The 22,958-nt window shown below is 43.0% G+C and overlaps 1 long non-coding RNA gene across 1 annotated transcript; it reads right to left on the bottom strand.

Annotated features, from left to right (window-relative positions):
- Positions 1-511: 511 nt before the first annotated feature.
- LOC140622393 (uncharacterized) lies at positions 512-2,403 on the bottom strand. The gene is made up of 4 exons (XR_012022163.1): positions 2,334-2,403; positions 2,139-2,195; positions 1,904-2,030; positions 512-1,548 (listed from the first exon to the last, which is right to left on the bottom strand). It is a non-coding gene; the product is annotated as an uncharacterized lncRNA (long non-coding RNA).
- Positions 2,404-22,958: the final 20,555 nt, after the last annotated feature.

Genomic DNA, 22,958 nt, shown 5'->3' with positions numbered 1-22,958 from the left:
AATATTTTATTTATTTATTCATGAGAGACAGAGAGAGGGAGAGAGAAAGAAAGAAAGAGAGAGAGAGAAAGAGAGACAGGCAGAGGGAGAAGCAGGCTCCATGCAGGGAACCCGATGTGGAACTCAATTCCGGGACTCCAGGATCATGCCCTGGGCCAAAGGCAAGTGCTCAACCGCTGAGCCACCCAGGCATCCCAACAGTATCCCTTTTCAAACATAAAGACTCTTAACTCTGGGAAACGAACTAGGGGTGGTGGAAGGGGAGGAGGGTAGGGGGTGGGGGTGAATGGGTGACGGGCACTGAGGGGGGCACTTGATGGGATGAGCACTGGGTGTTATTCTGTATGTTGGCAAATTGAACACCAATAAAAATAAATTTATTATTAATAAAGAAAGAAAGAAAGAAAAATAAAAATGAACCCATAGAAACAAAATTAAAAAAAATAATAACTTTATTTAAGTATGATTTAGATGTCATAAAATTCATCCATTTTCAGGGTCCAAGTTAATGATTTTCAGTAAATGTACAAGTCATGCAACCACCACCTGTCTAATTTTAGAACATTTAAGTCATCCTCCAAAGAAAGCATGTGTCTCCTTGTATGTACTCTGCATTCTCACCCCACAACCCCACAACCACTGATCTACTTTCTTTCCCTATGCCTTCTCTGGGTATTTCATATAAATGGAGTTGTAATGTGTGTAACTTTTGTGACCAACTTCTCTCACTTAACATAATCCCTTTCAGATTTCCCCATGCTTTGGATTGGTACTGCATTCCTTTCCATTACTGAATAGCATTCCATATATGAATATACCATTTCCTTCATTCATTTGCCCACTGATGACCACTTGGGTCATTTTCACTTTTGTGCTACTGTGAATAATATTCACATTCAAGTCTTGTCTGGATATATGTTTCCATTTGGGGGTTAGGTTCCTAGTATTCTCTCTCTCTCCCTCTCTTTTTAAAAGTAGGTTCCATGCCCAGCATGGAGCGCAATGCCGGGCTTGAACTCATGACACCGACATCAAGACCTGTGCTGAGATCAAAAGTCTGACATGTAAATGACTGAGCTACCCAGGCACCCCGTAGTATTATCTCTTTAATGCACATGTAATATTCAAGCTTACAAAGGTCTAAAATTTTTTTATTCATTTTAAAAGAAAGTGTAGTGTTTTGAGCATATAAATACAGGTGTATATGTTCTTTCTTACCTATGACTGGGGTGATGAGCTGAATGTATGAGAATGGATTAACATTCTGCAAATTCCCCATATTCATCACTACATATTTTCTTTCCTTTTTAATGTTATTGGAGAATCCGATTAAGCCTGTGATCTATGTAAAAGAACACAGGTGACAAATCTGTGTTGAAGGAGAGAGCAAGAAGAGTTTATTTCTAAATTAACAGGGTTGACTAAGCGATAGCTGCTCTATTGGAGAAAATCCTGCTATCCCTGTGAGTCCCGTTATCTCTCCAACGGGAATAGTGATTGTCACACTGATCCGAGGGGGTCATGGAGGTGAAGTACCTGAAATCTGTTCTGTGTAGAGAAAAATACCAGAAAACGTGTTTCCCAGGGATGAACGCAGGCAGGAGCTCAGATGTGGGAACTTACAAATCTCAGGTGTTGAAAGCTCTAAAATTACAAAGGACCAAGTATCTGAAGCACTAGGTTTCTAGGTGTAAGATCTGAGTACAGAGAGGAGAAACAAGATTTGGGTTAGTCAGATCATTCAAATGAGTGGATGATCTGGACTCATTATAATTTTTTCTATGTCATGTTTTTAAACTGAACAGTTTGAAGTGAATAGTTCAAAATGTAATGTACACATATCACTGGCGTGAATTTTATGAATTTGGGTACATATCTCCTTCCTATCAGCAATGACAATTACCACAATCAATGCTGGCATGACGGCACCATTTGATGAGCTCTGGAAAGCAGGGGAAGGAAGCTGCATTCTGTCCACTGGGCTGCATTTCTGGGCTCATTGGATCTGCACCGTGATCCTCACATGCCACCTATAAACTAGACAAATGGAATTGGGAGAGTCTCTTTTTCTCCCCCAACACACACCAGCCTCCGGGTTCCCAGGAGGAAATCGCAGTGAGGTCTGTTCAACTGTTCACCTGTCATAGAACTTTACTCTGCAGGTTCTAGCCATGGATACAAAACAAGCTAACATACTGGAAAGAAAGAGACAAGAGTCACATCATTTTCAGAAAATGACCATTCCTCTAAAAATCTCAAGAGAAAGAATGAAAACTATTTGTTCCATGAGTTTAGCCAAAGATTTGGGTAGAGGACGTTGAGGGACGGCTCACTGTTCGATCTCGAGACTGGGCTTGTGTTCACGTCAAGAGCCAGGGAGAATATATGACAGTAGAGGAGTTCTTTCTCTGTGACAACAGAACACTGAGTGTTCTTAGAACATCAAGAAAGAGGGCAGCCCGGTAGCTCAGCAGTTTAGCACTGCCTTCAGCTCAGGGCCTGATCCTGGAGACCCAGGATCGAGTCCCGCGTCAGGCTCCCTGCATGGAGCCTGTTTCTCCCTCTGCCTGTGTCTCTGCCTCCCTCTCCCTCTCCCTCTCCCTCCCTCTCTCTCTCTCTCTCTCTCTGTGTGTGTGTGTGTGTGTGCCTCTCATGAATAAATAAAATCTTTAAAAAAAAGAACATCAAGAAAGAAACATACCAGAAACACACAGGATGCCAAAGAAGACAGTGATCTCATCTAAAGTAACCGGACTGGTGAGGTCAAAGCCAGGCTCCTGGACAAGATTCATCACTGTTGGTTACTCATCTCCCTGAGTTGATTTATAATACTATGCAATTCCAATCAAAATGCTAAGGCTCACCAAACGTCTAAATGGATGTTATAGTTGAGATAGTTTCAAAGAGTACTGGGAGAGCTTCTATAGTTGCCCGACAGCCCAAGGTGCACTAGGCTATGATACAGATCGGTGAGCAAAGGAAAGAGAGGGAGAAATAAAACAGGGTGGTCATACCAGAAACAGTCTGAATTACCACAAAACCTTCAATGGACGATGAGTGAGGCGTTTGGAATGATCCAAGAAAGGGTCACTACCAGGTCTCTGCTGTGTACCCCACGCTAAAGCAAACCCAGAGGGCTGGAACTCAGTGCAAGTCGGAAACAGAAGATGTCCACATGAGGGCAGACAGCACATCCATCTCCCTCAGAATAACATCAGAGATCACAGCCATAAGAGCCTTAATTAAGAAAAGTCGTTTAGTGTGTAAATCAATCAATACCATCAACACATTGACAGTCACGCAACAAAACAGGACAAAGTTGTGCCCCCCCATGCTCTCCCCACCACGGCTGACAAAGGATTTTTATTCTTTGTGTGGAATAACGAGAAAACCTATAATAAAGAAAAGATGTAACAATCCACATGAGAAATGATAGCAACCATGTTTTACGAAAGATAAATGAATGAGCCTTAAAAAAAATTCTTAGAAATAAGAAAAATAAAACTTTAGATTGTGAGAGAAGTTTTACCTGCCAGATTGGCTTGGATTTGAAAGAACACCACCGTTCAGTGCTGGCGGTGGCTCAGGGAGGCGGGGGCGGAAGCACTGTGCAACCTCTCTGACCTCTCTCAAGGATGTGGTGGCATCGTGTAAGCAAAATGTTCCCTCGCCTATATGTGTGTGAGAACTCACTTGGTTAAGCATGTGAACATACAGTAATACACCCACTAGGTATGAAGAGAACATTTTGCTCAACACATAGGTACACATTATCCTCCACAGAGGGTTGCATGGGGAGTTACAACAGACATATTACAAAAGAATAATGTTTCTGACCTTATGGTAGTAAAATTTCTAGTTTGTTTAAATCTGTTTTCTAAGCAACTGTGTTTTTGGCATTGAGGGTATTCTGATAATATAAGAAACACTCCTTGAGATTTTGGGGGCAAGATGGTGGAAGAGTAGGGGCCCCAAGTCACCTGTCCCCACCAACTTACCTAGATAACTTTCAAATCATCCTGAAAACCTATGAATTCGGCCTGAGATTTAGAGAGAACAGCTGGAACGCTACAGTGAGAAGAGTTTGTGCTGCTATCAAGGTAGGAAGACGGAAAAAAAAAAAAAAAAAGAAACACTCCTTGAAAAAAATAGAATGCTTTAGTTCATGAAAAAGTAATTCAATAAGTAGCCGTAATATTAATATATGAATAATTTAAAATAGGATACAACAGATGGTTTCTTCTTTAAATAACCCTTGTACTCCTGAAAAGAGAAAAGTATGAGCCAAGAGATAAGTACAAGAATAAATCTCAGCACATACAGAAAGCAAGGACAGCTGACTCTCTACTCTTCTGAGTATCCGTGGCAGGACATAAAGAGCGGAATAATCCCGTGTGTTGGAATGCACACTCACTTTTGCAGGACTTGGGATGTCTAATTCCCCCAAGGAGGCAGAGTTTTCGCAGAAACCCAGCACAACTGATCCCTGGAGGCAGAGTTCTCGCAGGAACCCAGCACAACTTGAAGCACCATGACCCTATTGGGGTCTGAACAGAAACATGCGGCAAAAGCGCGTGGCACAGAAAAGTGAGCCTGCCTCTGTGACCCTTCGAGAAACCAGGCCGCCTGACACAGAGACAAGGATGACAAAAGCAACACGCACAAAGGACTTATTTGAGTTCAGGGGCAAATCTTGTAGGGTCCACTTTCTGCTGAGCTACCACGTGGAACAAGATCACGATTACTTTGAATAAATTTTTTTTTAAACGGACTAAAATATTTTCTGTTTTTATAGCATTTGATAAAGTCAGGGAGTTTTTTGATGTGCTCCCTTTTAAAGTGAATGTATGCCTTTTTGGCAACTTTGATATTTCATTCGAAGGGAGTGTAATAAACTGTTTTCTTTGTATTGATTGAAGAAATATGGTGCTTATTTTTTTGCTCGGTTTTCTAGTAGTTGTTCAATAGGGTTAGAGGGCAACGCCATCTGTTTCCTAACAGGACATTTTGTGTAAGATTTGCAAGTCCTACAGGCACCTTTAAGCATGGATAAATATGCACCCTTGGTTTCAGATGGCTAGTTTTTTACTACCAAAGGATGATTATGTTGTGTGCCTTGAGACATTGGCCATAATATATTTCCTGTCCCTTTATTGCATTTTGGAATCATAAACAATGACTGTTTGGCTCAAAGCCATTTATTCAGCCCAAAAAGACATTATTTGCACAACAAAAATCAATAAAAATGTTACTAGGTCTGGCTGGATACTTTGCTTAACTGTGATATTTGTCTATCACTGATGGCATACCATCTCTCGCAGGAGACTGAGGCCAAAACACAGCTATTGATCCAGTCAGCGATGATGGATACTGGCATTTGGAAAGGGCTGCTGTAGAGAATCTCGATTAAAAAAATATTTCTAGGTTTTGCCTGGAGCAGAGTCAAGATAACCCGACTGAGGAGATTTTCTCTGTTCTGTTGGGCTTCTCCCTCTTGTGGTGGAGAAGCGCTCCGGACCAAAGTCATTATTGAAAGAATTAAGTCAATCTCTGTTTAGCCAAAGGCTTTGGCATCATATCAAGCTTAGCTGATTGAGACCCCATCCCCTGTCCTTTTCATCACCTCAAAGCTTGGGGAAAGCATTTTATAGACGCCGAGGGTGGGGAGGTGCCCGGCGAGGCTCCGGTCTGCCTTTTCTCTCTTTCTGTGTCATCTGTTTACATCTAGAAAAATAGGACCAGCTCCCCCCCACCCAAATAATTAACTATGCAGCACCACTTTTGAAATGAGCAATTTGGTGAAGACTGAAGACGTTAGCTGAGACCGAGCTGGCAGTGATACAGAAAACATACCAAATAGGCTATAGACAATTTATTGCAGCGAGCTTGAGGAAAAAAAAAAAGTGATATATTATCCTCCAGTCTCATAAATTTAAAATATGAAATTGTTTTTCATTTTTCACTTGCTATCTCCCCCCCTCCAGCATAAATCTGACCCATGGAGCCGTGGTGGAAGGTGGTAGGAGGTGGGAAATATTTTTATTTTATTTTACTCCATTTCATTTTATTTTATGTATTCATGTATTTATGCCACACCTTCTCCGAAAAGAGTCGGTGGAAAAAATGGAGCTATTTGAGTAGAGGTCCAGCGCTCCCATCAGCCAAGGGCGGGCACCCCGATGGGCTCCCCGGAGGGCAGCTGTGCAACCCGCTGGGCGCTGCTGCAGGCTCGCAAGCTCGGAGCAGCTTCTGGAGCTGGGCTCTGGGTGCCGCCGTGTCCCCAGGGTAGAGGGGGGCGCCCCGCTAGGGTGGCTCCTGTGGTTCTCCCACCTGCCACGAGCCTGCTCTTTCTCTCAACCATTCAGGGCCCTGGGCCAGTCCAGCGAGGTGGAGCTGCTGAGCCTTTCCCGCTCCATTGTGAAGAGCTGTTCCCCTTCTGCCCTTAAACCCACAACACTGGTTCTGAAGTCCTCGCATGCTTCTATTATTAACCATTAGTATTTTTAATCTCCAAAATCATCTGTTTGGGTCGCAAATGAGTTGAATCCACAGTTAGAAACCCACACATATTGCCAGCGACGCCTCTTCCCAGGTGGGAAATTCTGTGGGTGGTTTAGATCAAGTTGTGACTTTTGTGAGAAGTGAGTGCTTCTGACACATTACTCTGTGTCCACGACTCAGTCTAGTGCATGTGAGATTTACACTGATTATAGTTGAGTTAGTCTTTTACATCATGTATGACTTCCTAGGCTTGTATTGTGGCTACATTTGTCAGTGGACAAAAAGCATCACATCATGGGAATTCAGAGCATATTTTTAGGAGGTTAAATGGCTAGCAAACATTTAAATGCATTTTCTCTTTACATAAAATGTTTACATTTCTGTTTACATTTTCTGTTTGCCAAAAGCATACATACATACCATGTATATCACATATAGGTACATTACATATGTGTATCTGCGACACGCACGTGCGTGAGTACGTGTGTGTGTGCATGTGGTCATTTCCTGGCCTCGGTAGCTGTCGATGCATTTGCCCCAGTGTATTCTTACAAGTCTGTTTTCCACCATGCTGGATTTGTTCATGTTAATGAGCTCAGATGAGCAGACCTTTTGAGGTTAGCATTTCTGACGACTGCTCAGCTACTGCTCCACACACTTTAGAAAAACCGGCTCCGAGAGCTCTTTGCGGCGCTAGGTCCACCTGGAGACTTGCATGCACCTCTCTTGCTACTTTCCTACACATGCATGCTCACCAGTGATTAAAATGTACTCCCCTTTCATCTTGCAAGAGAGAAAAACCCAGTGAGGCTTCGAATCTGAAGCAGATGCCCTTTAAACACTGCGAGACAAACACAGACCCGTGGCTTGTTCCCCATGTAACAGCTCTCTCCAAATTAATAGGAGAATAAATACTATGAAGCTCCTTGTAAATGACAGTGAACAAATCAATTCTGCCCCAAATAGATTTTTGTCTTATCCTGCTGGCTCTCCTAAAATTTAAATGGGCTTTAAAGATGTCTATTTTGCAAGTTGAGGAATGGGTTGGCTGACACTCCTTCTTGCTCATCATCGCCTTATTTGTGTGGCGATTCTTTTCCTACAATCCATTCCGGTCCTGATTTAGCCTGTTTCTTTTAGTTCCTTTTAGTACTTGGCTTCATATTAATGGCTTCCATGTGAGATCTTAATTTTCATTCCTGGTAAAATGGGTAATAGTCTCTTCCTTATAGAGCAGAGTCCCGGGCTGCATATTGGACAGGAATGTGCTTGCGTCTGGGAGGGGTTCCAAGAACAATAGATTGTGGATGTTGTTGTTTTTAATCAACTGAGAAACCACCCTAATTAGAGGACTTTAACACATATTTGTTGAATGACTGTTGAAGTGAACGTGTATTTAGCTGAAGTTTAATGCTAAATCTAGTTAAGTTAATTGCAGCTAAATTGTCTTTTCAATGACTAATCCAGCAGAGTGTGAATGGTAAATTATCTTCATTTGAACAACAAAAGACCACCAGCCAGGAATTATTTTTGGAAAAGCCAGGGCCAAGGATAACGTCTGTTTTGCAAGTAAATCCAACCACAATTGAGATGGCTCCTTGATTTTCCAGCAACGCCACTCTCCTCTGCCCGGATGGCGCTGTTCTATGCTATTATTAGGGGAAAGCGATATTTTGTGATACCAAAACCGTGTGGGGGCAGGGGTGGGTGAAAAATTCATTTAGCATGTAATTCATTAGCAGATGTAGGACCTTGATGCAATATTGTATTCAGATGATGCTTGAGAGATCTAAACAGCCAGCATAGCACGTGGAAGAGATTGAGTAAATACTTTTCTTCTCTCGGATCGATTCTATTGATTGTCATTAAAGCAGCGAGCTCAAAACAATGAAGTGGTTTCTAATTTCCAGGCTCCAGGTGGAGCCTGCTCTGGCTCTTCCTCTTTCCAGTTAAGAGCATCATTAAATGTAAGAGCAAACAGCACATTGAGAGGCCAAGTGTTTTATTAATTCATCATCAGAATTATCTCCGTGCATTAATATTAATAGCCTCAAATTGGATTTCATTTAAGAGGTGAAATAAATATGCAGATAGTAAAAGCCTGCATAGCCCGAGCGCCTTGTGATGGGCATTCACCTGGAGCTCCACCACAGGAGGGCTACGCTCACACCTTCCTCCCTGGGCCAGAGGTGCCTGGAGGCAGAGCAGGTGTTTGCAAATGTCCATGTCCACCGCAGCTGGGGGACCCAGCCGGACCAGGGGGAGCAGGAGCAGGGCCCTGGCTGGGTATGGGGTCAGGGGCACAGGTGGGCGCTCTCCTCAGATACCTTGGGGTTCCTCATTTCTTATTCAGCACGACAGACATGATTCCACGGCATGTGTCAGCTGCAGTGACGTGTCTGATCTGCGGGCTCTTCCTCCTGTTGTGTGTGTGGAAGGGCTGCGCAAAGCATGAGGTTGAGTCACTTTGGTGCAAACCAAACTTTTCTGCAGATGACTTCATTCCCCGATGAAGATGAGAAGATGAGAGATGGGGTCATACTGCAGGATATACCAAGGTGAGAGCTTCCACGGAAGACGTAAAATTCTTCGGTTTTTGTTAGAAGGTCTTTGACATGATTGGAGTGAAGTAGAAAGTTCTTTGGGTATTTCCCAATCAGGTGTGTGATTCTCTGCTCAGGTACCCCCGTTAGCCAGGGCTGCCGCGACAAAGAACCAGGAACAGGTGGCTCACAGCAACCCAAACGATGGCCTCACGGGCTTGACGTCCAGTGTCCAGGCTCAGGGTGTATGCGCCCCCTGGGGGACCCTGGCCGGGCTTCTCACCTCTCAGCTCTGCTGGTGGGGATAGTCCCTGCGCCTGGTTGAGGCTGTGCTGCTCAGCCCCACTGCCCAGTCATACGGCCTCCTGTGCCCAGGGCTCTGACGTCATACGAGGACCCCTAGAGGGTCCCCCCCCACCCTGAGGATGCCATCCTGACTGTACCTGCAGAAGCCCTCTTTCCAGATGAGGTCGCATGCACAGATAGGACTCTGACCTATATTTTGTGGGTGGGACACAATTCTCCCAATAACACCAGGATACTTTTGATAAAGGAAAAATATGTGTTTGTAGAGTAGTACAGCGAGAGCTGCAGGAGCATGCACACACTGCACACCTGGGAAAGGTGCAGGTGCTCAAAGACAGGAGGGCGAGGTGGCTGACCGTGACCTTGCAGGTGCTGATGGATGGCACTCACCGCGGCCCCCAGAAGGACCAGACCGCGAATTGTGTTGGACAAGGCTCATCTCACAAGGTGTAGCATGGAAGACACAGCCCTAAAGAGTCTCACACACCTGCGCTCCCTCGGCACTCAGGTCTCAGCCTTGCCTTGCAGGCTCTCAGGACACCTCACACCTCATAGGGAGCTGCTCACCCTGGGAGGAGGGATGCTGCCTCAGGGTGGCGCAGGGTCCAGAGGATTCTGGGTCTCAGGGGGTTTCGTGGAGAAAGGATGCAGAGATGTGAAGTACTTTCAGGCCACCCGACATCTTTCTCATAATTTTGTAAGAGGTTTTCTTTTGTGCCATGTAACCGGCCCCATTTAAAATCCTGCACTTCTTCGGGCAGACGTGGTGTCTGTTCAGGGGCTGGGGGGCTTTTGACAATTCCTACTCCAAGAGAATGTGCCTTTCCTGTGCATTATTCAAGGTGGCAGTGATACCCTTACCACCTAGGTGGGGCAGAAGAGAAGTCCCATCCTGCTCCCTTCCAGTCCAGAACACCTGCCTTGTCTGCTAATTCCTCGCTGCAGACCCACGAAGCCCTTTGACTTGTCCGTTCCCGCCTGAGCCCCTCAGCTCAACTGCATTTCAACCCCTCTCGCTGTCCAATCTACATTGCTGACACAGCTTCCTCTCCTTTAACTGCCTTATGTATAAAAAAATAAGAGCAAATTCTTATTTACCCACCTCAGAACATCAAGATACTTGCATTTAAAGATTAATTTGTTGTATTATAATGCATTCTCCTGTTAGAACATTTCAGAATAGACACACATATATTCCAACATAATGGATGATTTCTTTCTTAAATTGTATTTCAAATGAGCAGTTAATGATTTCTGAGGCTGGAAACTGAAAGAGAAAGGAAGTGAACAGAATCCTATAATTAATTTAACCATATACAAAAGTAGACTTTCGGGGAGGGGAAACACAATGGAAATGCTAATGTATTTTATACATAATTTCTGTCCTGTTTCAAAATAATATTGTATTAGGAAGAGGAGTTTTTAAGATAAACAGTTCTGAATCTGAATCAAAGTTCCTATACAAACACTTTCCGGACCTGAACTCGACACTCCTGTGATTCTGTTCAAGATTTCCGACCTCAAGTAGAGATGTCTCTTCAATGTCCATGTAGTGTTTCAGTTGTTTAGGCTTTGGCTGAAGGGCCAAGGAGTGGTTATGATGATGTCTAGAAATAAAGCAGGGCATTTGCAATACATTGCACTCATGCCAGATGGGCATCTGAAGCACCAGAGCACCAAGGATGGTGCAAGGTTCGCAGGGCACAGGGGCAGGGCAGGGCTCACCTCCAGGGCCTCTGTGGAGTTTTAGGAGGACTTGTGGACACAGGACAACCCTCTGGGCCTGGGCACACACATGAGACTGTGCCTCTGCCCAGACCCTCCTGGCGGGACCTGTGGCATTGATCGATCAAGAATGAGTGACCAGGGACGCCCGGATGGCTCAGTGGTTGAGCATCTGCCTTCGGCTCAAGTCATGATCTCAGGGTCCTGGGATCGAGCCCCACATTGGGTTCCCTGCTCTGCAGGGAGTGTGCTTCTCCCTCTCTCTCTGCCTGCTGCTTCCCCTGCTTGTGTGTTTGCATGTACACCCTTTTGTGGTTAAATACATAAATAAATCTTTAAAAAACAAAATGAAATAAAAAAAGAATGAGTAACCAAATGGGTCTGAGGCTCTGTCCTTTGTGTAATTTGGTCCTGTTACTTAACCCTTAATGATTTTTTGTCGCTGTCATTCTTGATCTATTCTTGTAGCAGAATCTCTTTTAGATGCAAACCTTCTATTTCTACTGGAAAGAAAGGAAACGAACAGAATCTTGTAAGTAATTTAACCATATACAAAAGTAAACTTCTGGGGAGGAGAATGCAGTCCTAGGTGTGCGTAGGAAGGTGTTTGGGCTGTGACAAATATGTGCTTACATATATACACACTCTTCACACGCACATATAAATGCATATGTCCATGCATATGCGTATGTGTATATACATGCATATACGCATATATGTGATTTCAGCTTTTGTTCTCCCCCAGATCATTTTACAAACACTTCTCACTATGGAGAAGAGATGAAGCTCATGCTGACAGTTTATGTAGCTTCTCCAGCTGCAGATCCCCAGCCCCTCTCTGCTTGACCTCCAGGCTGACAGTCCAGGATGAGTCGGTGGATTTACGCAGCACAGATGGGGACAGAGCATTCTCTAGGCTTTCCTTTTTTGTCATGGAGGAGGCATTGTTTTTGGACACTGCTCAGCATTGTTTTTGCTCATTCCACAAGGCCCTGTGACCCACTCTCTTGTCTATCTTGAAGCCCTATGTGTTCTTGCGTGGTGACTCTCTCACTCCTGTTTAGGCAGAACTGTGACCTGGGTTTCAATTCCATACACGGACATCGGCTTCATTTCAAATGTCCTGTCACATCAAACAATACAGATATATACATCTAGATACTAGGTGATTTTAATTATTGGCAATAGATTCCCAGGAGTTGGGCTAGACCAAAAAATATGTAATTTTCATTTTTAAAGGAGATTCCAGATTGCTTATCAAAAGTCAAATAACTCACAGCCCTACAAAGAATGTATGGGAGGATCTTTTTTCCTAGCGTTCCTGCATGGAACTAAGATATATTTTTTAAAGTTTTCTTTTCTTTATGCAACCCCGGGTGGCTCAGTGGTTTAGCGCTACCTTCAGCTCAGGGCCTGATCCTGGAGACCCGGGATTGAGTCCCACGTTGGGCTCCTTGCATGGAGCCTGCTTCTCCCTCTGCCTGTGTCTGTGCCTCTCTCTCTCTCTCTCTTTCTCTCTCTCTCTCCTCTGTCTCTCATGAATAAATAAATACAATCTTAAAAAAAAAAGGTTTTCTTTTTTAAGCTGTGAGTTATTTAATACATCGTTTTAAAACTTCCAAGTTTTGAGATTTCCTTAAAATGCTCATCTGTTTTTTTTTCTTTTATTCTTGAAGATTTTGGCTTACATGATGCTACTGGGAACTAGCATTTACTGACATTTTCTTAAGGATGTCCCTAATTCATACAATTTTTGTAATAGTTTCATGTTTGAAAAGGATATACACATTCTTCTGGTTGTACTCTAACCGCAAAATTGTATTCAGGCCAGACTTATTCAAAGCAAAATTGTATTCTTACTTGTTTGGGGGGATATTTTATCTGGGCAAAGAATGTTCAAATAGTTCCCCTTGTATTCTGATGAACTTTTGCTTCATTGCAAAGTTTTATTGTTAGAGGTATGTGTTTTATTTACTTGTAACTCTTTGCTAGATTTTGTGTTTATACATATAGCAGGCCTCATAATAACAACTCATTTGTTCTTGTTAATCACCGTTTGCATGAACTCTATTTTCTCTGAGAGCCTTCTGATTACCATTTCCGTGCCAGATTGTTTCCTGATTTGCACTGCATTTACTTGTCACTTGCGGTGGGCAGGCCCTGACAAGCTTACAAATGATCTTCACTCCTGGCATCCAAGTCCTTGAAGATGGGCTTCATCTAGTGACTTACTTTTCAGGAGCAGAATGTGACAAAGGTGATGGATTGCCGCTTCCAAGAATAGGTTATCAAGAGTCATGCTTTCCCACTTCCCCTGTCTCTTTGCACTTGCTCCCTCTAATGAAATAAGCTGCCATGAGCTACCCCAGGTAACAAAAAAACAGTGAGCAAGGAGACCTGCAGTCCTACAACCAATCCTGCTGACAACCACCAAGTGAGTTTGGATTCTGCCCCAGTCGAGCCTAAGATGAAACCACGGCCCAGGGCAACCTCTTGACTGCAGCCATGGGAGCTAATAAGCATCTGCCATCTTAAGCCTCTGAGTTTGGGGTGATATCTTATACAGTAGTGTATAATGAAGACACAAAAAGAATGTATTTGTGAAGCCTCTCTAATATTAGACTCTTTTGTGAAATAATTGAGTTTTATCAATTCCATATAGTGGTTGTCATTACTCTTCAGTATCTTTAGACTCATTTTTGTTGCCTTATTTTATTTAGTTTGGCTGTTCTTTTAAATTTTTAACATGTGAAATTAAGTTAAGTAAACGCACTTTAAATGATGTCGTTCTATGAATATCTAAACTTAGGGCATGTCCTTATTCTTCCACACAAAGCATTTGTGTTAGAAGTATCTTCGACATTATCTGTTTGAATCAGTTATTGTCTCTTTATGACTCAAACACTTATTGTATTTTAAAGGTCAATTTTACTGACTTTGTTATTCAATACGGACAATGTCTAAAACACTCTTCTTTTGTTTTCAAACATTAAATCCTTATCTTATTTGGTAAATGGTCTTAGTGTTTAAATATATGTATATCTATCTATATCTATCTATCTATATCTATCTATCTATCTATCTATCTATCTATCTATCTATCTATCTATCATCTATATTTTATTTGCATTTTTTTATGCAGAATTTACTCCCAGGCCATAAGTTTTTGTTTCTTCAGCTTCTTTGGGTATTTTTTTTCTTTTGTGCAACTTCCTTTTTGGTTTAGGAGCAATCTGCTCTCTCTCCATCGGGATCCTCTTGTTGCGGCAGGGAGAGGTCATGTGTGGGTTAACCCACCCTAAGCCCTGTAAGCTCTACACCATATCTTGGGGGCTTTGTTCACCTGGACATGCTCAGTGACCAGAGATTCTACATTTAAACCCTTAAGTTCAGCAAGATCTCTCTGTATTTTTAAACATGTGCAATAAAAATTCAGTGCTGTGTTTTGGGCCACTGACTGAGTCCAGACCCACTGCTTGGCCTGGGCATACCACCCAACTCCACCATCACGGTGAGGGAGTGGCACACACTGCTTCTGCAAAATGACATCTTTCAGATACTTGGTGGCCTTTTGGATGTGCTTACCCTTGATGGCCTGGGCACTTTCACCTGTGTTCTTAAAGTAAACACAATCATTTGAACCTCTTGATTTGCATGATTTTGTAGGGTTTTCTGGGTCAAGTGACTAGTAAACCATTTTCAGAGATCACCTAGGGTGCTTCAAAATATTTTTATTCTGAGCTTCAAAGCTGTAAGTATTGTTGTGTAGCATACCAAGGAGAAGTCTCAAGCCAAATGAAGTCTTGTTCATTTTTAAGAAATTCAGTTAGTGTTTTTTTAAAAGAATTTACTGTTTTCTTCTGATCTTTGCAGTTCTAAAATTTCATCAAGGGATGGATGCCTTCAGAAGTAAATAAAACTTTTAGAATTTATGATACTTAACCTTGTGTCTGTGTGTATGTGTGTGGCAGGGCCCAGGGCAAGTGTTTTAAACTGTAATATTCAAATTAAAGAATTTCTTCTCCTCCTCCTCCTTCTTTCTACTGCTAATTTAAGATAGATTCCTTTCCTTTGCTTCCCCTGGAACTCTACTGAACATATACTGTACCTTGTGCTTATACTCTACAGGTCTCCTAGATGTTCTGAGTGTCCTTGGCTCTGAGTAACACTGATGTTGCCGCTCCCTGAATTTGACCCTCATCCACACCTACTCTTCTATTCTATTTATTCAATTCAATTTGTTAAGAACTCATTAGTTTTTTGTTTTTTGCTTTGTGTTTAGATCTCCTCTTCTTTGTATGTGAGAGCCTCTTTAATCTCTCTTAGGATATCTAATTATTTTAAAGTCTTTTTCTGTTTGTTTTATTCTGTCCTCATAGGGTTTCAGTTTTCCTGTTATTTAGATTAAGACTTCTCTTTTATTGTGTTAGTTTTTCTAAGTGTTTGCACGTTTTGGGTTGTTTGCTTCTATTTACATTGAGGACAGTTTTTCCCACGTTGCAACTGATTTCCCAGACTGGCATCATTTCTCTCTTAGTGCCCTGTTTCTACTTCATGGTATTTATTTTTACTCTCCATTTGGAGTGTCTCTGGAATCACCGTCACCTTTGTAGGAAGTTTGTCTTGTATTGGGGACTATGATTTCTCACTCTTGTGTTCCCCAAGCTGATTGGTCATCTAAGAATTTACCAGTGTTCCTTCATGGAGACAGTATTTGCTGGCTTCTGTTTTGTCTAATGACCTGCAGGATTTCTTCCTGTGCTTGTTATTTTTATAAAATTTGGCTGAAAGGACATGTACTCAGTGTTCCTTCTTAAGTCTCTCTGTAAACACAGTCCTATTCTTACGATGCCATGTGCTATTGGGAAAAAAAATCATTAACATTGCCAGTAGTTATTTTGCTTATTCAAAGCTTCCCAGAAAATTTGAAATCACATAAAATTTATTTGGATGTGCTCTATTCCTCTCTCCAAGCAACTTTTCTATCTTGGTCAAAAAGACTGATCACAACCATTCCACATTCCTGTTATCAAAAATTTGAATATTATCAATAGTCTTATTTCATCATGTATATTTTATTAATTAGTATTATTGTATATTTAGTATTAATTAGAAAACACCTTTATCCATCTGTTATCCCTTTGTATAGAAAATCATTCTGATCTGTGGTAAGAATGAGCTGTCACAGCGTGCCACCCAGGCTTTAGTGTCTTCTCCAAATCCATTCACTGTAAGCGTACAGGCTTCTTTGGGGATAGAAGCAAGCCAAACCACCTGGATCTCCTCTGAGAGTGCACCTGACCAGAGACAGGTGAGAAGCACCTCTTCAGTTTCCCATCAAACCAGACACGTCAGTGCAGTCAGTGGCCACAGGGTCAGACAACAGTGCATGAGGGGACATCGTCCTCTATGGTGGCCTCCCAGGTCCTCAGAGAAACATGTGTAGAAGTTGGGTTACAGCTTTAAAGGGGGCTAGAGCCCCAGCCTCCCTGACTTTAAATCATTAACCTGGGTAGGCCAACCCAATACAGCAAGGCAACACCTTGCTGAACCTCAGTAGGCACTTCCAAGGTCGCTTCCCATGGTTGGCCATCAGTGTTCTCCAATGGAGGAGTTTGTGTGCTTGTGATATGGATTCAGGAGGACCAAGGCCCAGGGGCACCTGCTCTGGAATATTGAATCTGCACTGGCCATATGAACATCTTGACTGGCTTAGAAAATTATAGTATGCGAACTAATAAAAATCTTACACATTTCCCTCTCATACTTTTTCAGATTAAGTTGCAAGCACATTCCACAAAATACATACGGCATGAGTCAGTGGAATAGGGCCACATCCCCTGAGTATCTAGACCAGCTAGGAGACACACTTGGAACCCACAAGACTGCCAAATACTGTCGTGGAAAATAAGGGATAATGAATATATAAATTAAAATTTATTATGTGGAAAATACATAATCTAATGGAGCAACTATATCTAGAAAAAATAAAAATTTATCCTAATCATTGAAACTTTAAAGAACTAAAACAATATATAGCAATTAATAAAGCAGGAAAATATTTCAATATCTACTTATGAAAAGTGGGTAAGTCATTAGATAATTTCCCTTGAATGCTCTATCTGCTTATAGATATGACTCTTTCCCCAAAGTCTCAATGTGATGTACATCGTAAGTGCTAAGATGATGGAGATCATCATTTGCTTTTTGACAAGGTAAAGAAGCATATTTAAAAATATTCCAGAGTAAATGTAGACAAGCATACCCATAATGTGTATGGTGTATGTGTGTGGATCTTGCTAATGTATGCACTATATGTACATTATAAAATGCTTTGAAATCATAGATTTTTCATGAAAATTACAATTCTAATACATTTGAGGCTTTTAAAGAATTATTTTTTAAAGAAGACTTTTAAATTCCCAGCAAAATTGGGCAGAAAGTATGGATATTTCTTATGATACCCTGCCCCGCCCCCCATGCACAGCACCCCTCCCATCAACACCTCCTCCAAAGGGGTACATTTGTTATAGCTGATGAGGCTGCACAGACATGTCATCATCACCCAAAGTCCATAGTTTACTGGAGGATTTAATCTTGCTGGTGTATGGATTTGGGCAAATTTGTAATGACGTAAATCCACCACTATAGCATCAGAGTATTTCACTGCCCTGAAAATCTTTTATGATCTGCCTACTAATCTTTCCTCCTTGAACCCCAACCACCCCTGATCTTTCTATGGCCTCCATAGTTTTGCCTTTTCCAGAATGTCATGGAGTGGGAATCATGCAGTGTATGATAGCCTTGCAACCAGGAATATGCACTTCTGATTCCTCCAAGTCTTTTTATGGCTTCGTAGCTCATTCTTTTTAATCCTATCCCTGAATAACATTCCATCACATGGGAGAACCAGAGCTCATCCACTCATCTACTGAAGGGCAGCTTGGTTGCTCCAAGGTTTAGCAATTATGAATAAAATTGTTATAAACGTCCATGTGCAGATTTTTCTGTCTGTACAAGTTTTCAGCCTCTTTGAGTGAATGTCAAGGAATGATTGTTGGATCATATGCTAAGAGTATCTTTATTTTTGTAAGAAACGACCAAACTGTTTTCCAAGGAGGCTGTTATATTAGCTTTGAAAATAAAATTTCTTTGATGATGCAGAGCTGTGATTTTGTTTCACAATTTCCAATAAATTTTTCCAAGTCCCAACACCATTTTAAGCTTGTTAGTTTTCCAACTGTTGGCAAATTTCATCTAGGGGAGGAGAAGCAAAAACACCATATGAGACCCCTGTGCCCAGAAGGTGATGCTTGGGAGATAGATTGGAAAGATAATTTTCCTTTCTACAGAGGTGATTAAAAAATAAACATAAAAATAAACATACACATACACATACATACACACATAGACACACATATGTGTGCATACATGTCTATGTGTCAGACACTTAGACACATGCACACACACATAGGCACATGGACACATAGATGCATACACACATACATATGCACACACATAGACACATACACACGTAGATACATGTACCTACACACATGCACACATATAGACACATGCAGACACATGCACACATGCACACATACATATACACACACAGACACACATATACACATAGATGCATACACACATGCACATATCGATGCATACACACATGTACACTCATGCACACATATATATGCACGCACACACATAGACACATGCACACACATGCATACACAGTCGATGAATGATGGAAGGAGATCTGCTGTACCACAGAACTACAGATGCTAACACCTGGCAGTGTGGACAGTGCAGAGGGAGCGGATTGGTGGCCCAGGGCTATGTAGTAAGTCAGCACACGCCAGGCGGCTTGAAACAGAAGTTTATTCTCATCATTCTAGAGGCCAGAAGTACAAAGTAAAGCTGCAACAGGGCTGTACTCCTTGCGAGGGCTCTAGGGTGCCTCCCTCTTTGCGTCTTCTGGTTTCTGGTGGCTTCGGTTGTCCCCGGGCTCATGGCTGAATCCCTTCAATCTCCCCTCTGTGTGTCTGTGCCTCTCCTCTGCTCTCAGGGGTACCTGCCAGTGCACAGAAGGCCTTCCTAGAGACAGAAGACCTCATCTTAATTATATCGGCAAAGACCTTCCTTGCAAACAAGGTCACATCCCAAGTTCCCAGGTGGGTTTGAATTTTGGAGGAACACCATTCAACCTGCTGTAGAGACAAAAGCACGGAAAGACAGAGAAGGGAAAGGAGAGGCGAAGAGGGGACAGATGTACAGACAGGATAGGCTTTTGTTGACGTTGGTCATAAATGAGTTCAGTGGAGCGCGGTCCCCCTGAAATGTGCAGCAAGTATTGAAATTATTAAATGAATTTTCCATAAATTTGTGTTTCTAAACATTTTTTAAAATCTAAATGAACAGAATATTTTATTACAGGTCCCAGAAAATAATAGTCTAATTTTAGAGCTGCAAGTATATAATCATTTATGAGCAGCATTTAATGTACACTTGTTTTTAGATTTTTCTGACTTCCTTATACTTTTAAATTATTATATAACAACACTTAGCACATTTTTAGTAAAAAGGTTAATTCTTAGATTCTCACCACATACACTTCATCAGTATTTCAAATTATTGTGTCCCATTAACTGTTCTCTTTTTTTTTAAGATTTATTTATGTATTTATTTATGAGAGAGAGAGAGAGAGAAGCAGAGACACAGGAGGAGGGAGAAGCAGGCTCCATGCCGGGAGCCCGACGCGGAACTCAATCCCGGGACTCCAGGACCGCGCCCTGGGCCAAAGGCAGGCGCTAAACCGCTGAGCCACCCAGGGATCCCCCCATTAACTGTTTTCATAATCTGCAGATCTGAGTCTTGCTGAAGTGATTCCCCAAGTGGTCCAAGTTTATTACTGGGGTCGTTCACGTCTACTGCAGGTGAGCGAGTTTGGCGATTGCTGAACTAGCAGCTCTGTGAGCGTACAGCCAGAATAACTGCAGAGCGAGGCTGCGATCTGGGTCTGAATCTTGTTGTTCTCGGTCTGGTACCTGTCATGGTTTGTCATCTGCCCTGGCCTTTGTCACCCTACCTGCAAATTCGGGCTGATAAAGCTCATTTGTCTGGAAATACTGCATCACAGGTTCAAAACCAGAAAGCTCCTCAGAGATGTGAAGCTTCTGGGAGAGTTCAGAGTCTATCTGCAGCCTCCGTAGGGGGCTCCACCCCGTGTGGTGGGACCATGTCTCCAGCCCCCAGCATCTGTCTGTCCCTGGGCGGGGAGGAGACAGCAGGCTCCTGGAGGTCTAGCTCCACTGTGCTCTCCCTGGACAGGGATTCCAGGTGAGACCACCCAGTGCTGATGGCAGTGCTGATCCCTGCACAGGCCACTTGGTGCTGGCCAGGCCTCCTGGGGGTGGGAGGATAATCATTTCCTCGAAGAGGAGACAAGGCTTGACCCACTTCACAGGAGTTTCTGAAAGCTCCGGGACCGGAGCAGGGCAGCACCGCCAAGGAAACACGGCCACGCACCCTCGTGTCTGTGTTCCCAAACCATCTCCAGCGAGCTGTGGCGCAGCTGGGAGTCGGGGTGTCCGGTGTTCTCCACACCGTGCAGCTCACCACGGAGCTGCATGGCTGACACAGGTGTGGCAGCAGGCAGTGGGGACCCTTTATAAACTGATGAGAACCAGGACTATTCTGTCCCTGTCGGACATTTTTTAAAAAAGAAAACATTATTTGCTACCACCTAATTCAAAATGTCAATGCTATTTCAAATAAGGTGGAAAAAAGACACAATTATTCACCAAAACTTAAATAATTTATGTAGCTTATATTTAGAATCTCTGGTGTGTTTACTAAAACCCTAAAGAGCATCATATTTCAGACTGTGATGCCTTTTGACTCCTCTTTCTAGCAAGACTACACTTAGCAAATACATAAGCCAGAAAATGCCCAGTACAGGAAATTTTTCCCCAAAAGAAAGATTAAGTAAGCAAACCACCCGGATGTCCACTTAGGCCAAGCTCAGCCAGCTGCAGTAGAACTTCCACTACGTCTTCATGGGTTTGCACAGGACTGACACCACTGAGCGTGAAGGAAATGCATTATGCATAGCACTCATTTAGCTACGTAAAAGTTTGTCTTAAAATACTAGATTTCGAATGAGAGCAAGCTTGTCTACATATGCTTTAGTGGATAGATCTGAATTAGAACTTGAGGACAAAAACAATCTACCCAAGCCTCTACTTAAAACAAGGAACAAGAGATTCTAGTTCAAATATTGAGTTTTTAGGAGCACACTATTTTTAGACAGTAAATTTTCTTTTCTCCAAGTTTCCCCAGGATTTGCTCAGTTAAAGCCTGAGCTGAAGATTAAGAAAGAAAACAAAAACAAAAACAAAAACAAAAAAAGTTCCCTCTGACCAGCACTCATCCTTCACCTACTATGAACTGCTTATTTCCCGGTGGGGTCCCGTGGGCTCTGCAGTCGGAAACGCTGGAACTCCATCACGCGCCTTGGCTGGTTCTCCACAGGAGAGGCTGGAAAAGAATTGTAATGTGAAATTATTTACTTTCTGAGTCAGGTTAATTAAAACCCTCAAGTCTGTGCCTATTCGAGCTAAATAATGTAATTAAAAAGACATTTAGTTTTTCACCTGTTCATTATAGCATTTACAGTAACAAATGTTTTCCCTGAAATTACAAACTGGTTTCCATTTTTAATCTTCTGGTTCATGATTTTCTGCTCCCAACTTTCTGACCAATTCCCTTCAGGTGGGAGGCTGCAAGTGGATCTCACACTCGGCTTTTTTGGAGGTAGCTGCCTCCCCGTGGAGCGTGGACTGCGGCACACAGTTTAATAGGCAAATGTGGCAGGTGAGTGAGCAGCCAGTGAGCCCCAGGTCTGCATCCTGGTGGGGCGCCCTTTAGTGACCTCAAGTCTTGCTCTCTTTCCGTCCCCATCTCCTAAACACAAACTAAAGGCATAATAAGAATATGGATCATGGTTTGTCATCCTCTTGTTAAGGAAGAGCACGATTAGGGTCGGTGAGCCTCGCGGTGCCAAACGCTCCTGGTGTGGACGGTCGCCCGACCCAGCTCCCGTGTGCAGGTGGCCACCTGTCCCCACGACTATGGCTTTGTGGAGAGTCTGAAACTACAGCCCTTCAAGATCGGCGCTTGGGTATTTCTCTAGATATTAAATTTAAAAACAAGTTCATATAAAGTTCATAGAAAAGGTAAATTTGTCATTTTGAACTGCAACCTTACGTGAAAAGACAATGGGGAGAGCAAATAGCTGGGAGCCTACTGCAGTGTCTTCGAGGGACGGCAATAAATTGCCGGGACGTTTTTATGGAGTTTCTTAACCTCTGGCCTTTGGAGGTGGAGAGATCAATAAGATATTAAGAAAATCATGAATTAATGTTTCCTAGAGTGTAGACATCAGTAAGAGCTCTGCGGTTTCGGTGACCGTCCACAGCAGGAGGCGGGCGGCTCCGGGGGGCTGTGCGAGGTCGCGGGGCAGCCTGTCTCCACCCGCGGCTGCCGAGGGCTTCACGGGGCCACGCGAGCCTCGAGGTCTCGGAATGTTCCCCGGGACGTTGTGAAGACGTCTCTAGGGGAAAGGAAACACGAATCAGCCTCATCCATTAAGGGAAATCACTCCTGCGGCAGTTAGTAGGCTTTCGAATTGACTCACGTGATGTTTAAACTCCCCGAGGCTGTGGGGATTAGATTTCCTATGATTGGCGGAAATCCACATTTTCCACCCTTCCATTATCTATTGGGACGTATGTCTGTCTAGGAGGCGTGAGGCGCCTTTCCCTCGTCTGCTTCTCCCTGCCTGGAGCCGAGGGCACACCCGCTGGGGCCGACTCCAGG

This window comes from Canis lupus, chromosome 31 (genome assembly GCF_048164855.1).
Source record: "Canis lupus baileyi chromosome 31, mCanLup2.hap1, whole genome shotgun sequence".
Lineage (NCBI taxonomy): Eukaryota > Metazoa > Chordata > Mammalia > Carnivora > Canidae > Canis > Canis lupus.
Note: the sequence above shows the minus strand (reverse complement) of the source record. Positions and strands in the feature narration are given on the sequence as shown.